This window comes from Quercus suber, unplaced genomic scaffold, assembly GCF_002906115.3.
Source record: "Quercus suber isolate HL8 unplaced genomic scaffold, Cork oak 2.0 scaffold_861, whole genome shotgun sequence".
NCBI classification, from domain to species: Eukaryota; Viridiplantae; Streptophyta; class Magnoliopsida; order Fagales; family Fagaceae; genus Quercus; species Quercus suber.
Window position 1 is genome coordinate 68,591 of NW_027070291.1, and position 4,320 is coordinate 72,910.

Consider the following 4,320-nt stretch of genomic DNA (forward strand, 5'->3'; position numbering starts at 1 on the left):
TTCATTGTTGCCATTCCAAAAAAAAAAAAAAAAAAAAAAAAAAAAAAAAAAAAGAAAAATGATAAAAACACCTTTAGAGTTAAAACAAAACGAGCAAAGTACAAAGACGTTGAAGACTTGAGACTTACTTCTTCTTACTGTGACCTCGTGTGCAATAGCTTCGTCGGATGGATTAGGACCCAAGCCCCACTTGGCAAGGCGTCTAAGCGAGACCAAAGAGTGAAAGTCCCTATCCACGTGAAGACGAGCTCTGTGGACGCGGTCACGGAAAAACTTACTTAAGGACAGACGTTTAACAGCTGAAATAAAACAGAATCCTGTTAATTGGCCGTTGATATTAAGAATAAATAAATAAATATAAAGACAAAAATGAAAGGAAAAAGGGGAACAACTTACCTTCAGGACGAAGGTTTCCTAGGTCCCCGGTATAACGGCCAAACGAGTCCCGGCCAACGTCTATAGGATTTCCAGCCCAGAAGCCGGAGACGAAGAAAAATTCCGTCTTCCATTTTCTGTCAGACGAGGCCAAGGACTTGATCAACCTATAATCTTTACCCCTGGCTGTAAACTGATGGAAGCCAGGGGATTGGTGTATCTCTGAAGGTTTGTAGCAGTAAAGGAACTCGTCCACAGTAAAAGGACGGTCCCTTCCAAATACTTCACCCCACAAAACTTGCATTGAGACGATTAGTCTCCATGCATTTGGGTTGAATTGACATATTCCTAAACCTAACCTAACTAACAACTCCCTAGTAAAGGCGTTTAAAGGGAATCTTAAACCCCCCAAGAGGTAAGCTTCATAGACGCCAATCCCGAAGTGAGGGTTGCAACACCATTCTCCTCGGACGGGCAACCTAGGGTTAAACTCGTCTGGGATTTGGTACCACTCCCTAAGGTTTTTCAATCTCTGCTCGTCCGTCTTGGAAGGGATATCTATTGCACAACTATATACAGTTACCTCTTCCTCATCTAAGGGACCAGAACGAGGGGCAGTGGACGAAGTACCAGCTTGAGACCTTGAGGCCTTCCTAAGCTGTTCCTGTAAAACTTCCATAGGAAGCCCAGGGACGCTAGAGACGTACTCCTCGTCCGTGGTATTCCCCCCACTACTGTCACTATTGCTACTGGAACTAGCATAACTACTCTCGTCATTATACTCGTCTATAGCCTTATCTATACTATCACTAGACGAGGAAAGTACAATGTCTACCATCTTAACAGGAAAACTAAGGACGAGAAAAAGAGATATACCTGGATCTAGGACGAAGGAAGGCTATAGACGCGAGAAGCTTCTAGACGAGTATCTAGGACGAGGAAGGACAAGGAAAGAAATTTCAGAAATGAAGAGGGTACCGGAGGTATTCCACTATTTATAGGGAACAAACTCAGGCATCTGAAGCGACATAACCCAATCATCAAGAGACACGTGGCATGCTCCTCGGTTAGATCAATCGACGAGATTTTTCCACCAACAAACTCTTGACACGTGGCACACCAAGCTGCTACTAGCACACATCTTACTTGTCTTTGGACGACCCATGGACAAGGGGGCAACTGATGATGCTATAAAATACAACCTTAAAAATTGTCCATATGGCTCGTCTACAGGAAAAAAGAAAGAAGTATGGACACAGCCAAATTGCCTCGTTCGTCATAAGCCGGATAAGGACGGACGAGGCCTCGTCCGTCCCAAAGGGCGGACGAGGCAAGCATGGCTATGCTAAGGCTCGTCCACCTCTAGTTAAGGACGGATGAGCCAAGCATTCATGATTTACCAATAGATCAAAACCTCCATTGCTCGTAATAAGGCACCGGTTCGAATGAAGTAACTTCCACGGAAGTTATGGAAGTTACCTCCGATTTTGGTGAATTCCTCGACAATAGGAACGGTTATCAGAGCAAATAACTGTTCCATACACTATATAAACACGACTCCGCATAGAGGTAAAGGGATTCTGATTTTTCATTTTGGAGAAGGGAATAAACACTTAGAAATTTTTCCTCTCTATTCCAGCCTACTAACTTCATCATCGGAGGATCATAGGCCGGCCTCCACCGGTCTTTTCTCTGATTGAATTTGGTTTTACAGGATTCAACTCTCAAGATTGTCGAAGTCCGAAGATTTTCAACCCACTGATTTTCCAGAATTATCAGATACCATTCTATTAATAGTGATGAAGCATTGGCACTCCAGTTTGCCGCAGATATAGGAGGTAATAAGGTTGTTAATAATCTGGCTAGGTTTGCTATAAATGTTCAAGATTTTATTGTGTAAATAAAGGATATTCAACTACTTTTTCACTCTATAATTCAAGCAGATATAACTAGTATTTCTTAATATAAGCACCGATATCTTTTAGCTAAAAAAAAAAAAAAGGATACAATTATATATATTTTTATTGAGCAAAACAAGGATACAATTATAGATTCTTCATCTATTGTCAATACATGACTATTACTATGCTAAAGACATTGTAGCTGAATTGGCACCTCCCCATGCGTCAAGTGCTTAGGGATCTAGGGGGGAAAGGGTTCAAACTGCGGGGTTAGCAACATGTTGTAATTATTTCTCAAAAAAAAGAAAAGAAAAGACTATTACTATTCTACTTTTAGATTGTCAACAGTGCAATAATGGTTTTATTGAAATCATTGAGTTTTGCTAGGTTCTTTTTTTTTTTTGACAAATTTTAGTTACAAATTTGGTTGTAGCTTAAGGCAACAATCTTACTCAATAAAATAAATATTATCGCATATTTTAAAAATCTAACCATTGAATTATATGTTCTTTACACCCTTAATACACATGTCAAATTTTGTGTCAATTGAATATTATTTGCTATATGATTTATAAGCTTATATTTTATGCATAATTTTAAACTACAAAAACTTGAAATTTAAAAAATTTATTGATGACATAGCTATTGACCTTTAATTTTTTAGAAATTTTGCAAACATGAAAGATATAAGAAGAAGATATAATTCAATGGTGGATTTTGCCAAAATTCACTTCCAATAAAAAGATATTGAGTAAGATTGTAGCCTTAGGCTACAACTAAATTGTAGCTAGACTTTGTCCTCTCTTCTTTTTATTTATTTATTTTATAGAGAGAATCCCTTTGATTATTGTGTATATAAGAGTCCATATACCTCTATCATTCAAGATGGCCAAGGTAAACACTAAACACACATTTTGCTTGTTTTCATATTTTATATATAAGGTTGTGTTCAAATTAAATTTAATGTATATTTAAGCAATGTTACATCAAATAAGAGGTGACCCATTACGAATTTATCATTCTTTTGACCTCCCTATCCTTCACCCAAACCATCATAAAGGGGTAGAATTATTTGGAATGGTGACATTCTGTCCCCTTTTGTAGGGTTTATATTTCATCTCAAGCTCACTTTAGGGTTAAAAAAAAAACTAAATAATTAATCATACCCCTAGGTTATTTGTGTTACTTAAAAAACCAAAAAAAAAAAAAATCTTTATACAAGAAACTTAAAACATTATCCATCAATCTTCAAATCATCCCATTTAAATAAATTAAATAAATAAGGGAAAACAGACACCTACTGTCCCTGTCCAAACGGACCAAACCCAAGACCATGACTATAAAAAAACCCACCACCACCATTATTACCACCCTGCAAATTGCTGGGATGATCAAAACAATCCGCCAATCCAACATTTCCCAACCTCAAATCCACTTATGGCACCACTACAGGACTCTTACTCATACTCTTATTCATCCTCATCTCATTCACTCTGCCCACCACTTTCTTCCTCACCTCTTGCAAAACCATCTTATACTGATGCATCTCCTCTAAACCCATGTTCTCATCCAATGCCTCATCCCACCACAACCCTCCTCGTCTTTCCTTCACCTTCTGCTTGTTAATGAATTTATATTTTAAAAATTCTATTGTTGGATTACATGTTCTATGTGTTTCAAATATGCATATCAATTTTTATAATAATTGGACGTTATTTACCATTCGATCTATAAACTCATCTTTTATGCATTATTTTAAACTATAAAAACTAAAATTTATACAATTGATAAAATGCATCATTATTGATCTTTAATCACTTTGAAATTTTGCAAGTATGGAAATATTTATTAGTGTTATTTATTTATTAAAATTATACCAGATGTAACTTAAACCCAACACATGCTATATATATATAGACACACGTGTGTATGTTTTTATATCCTACCATGCAAATAAAACAAATTAACAAACTATATCATTAACCATATATAATTAACAAGCTCTAGATCACAAGGCTCTGTCTGTAAAACTTAAAAAACCGAA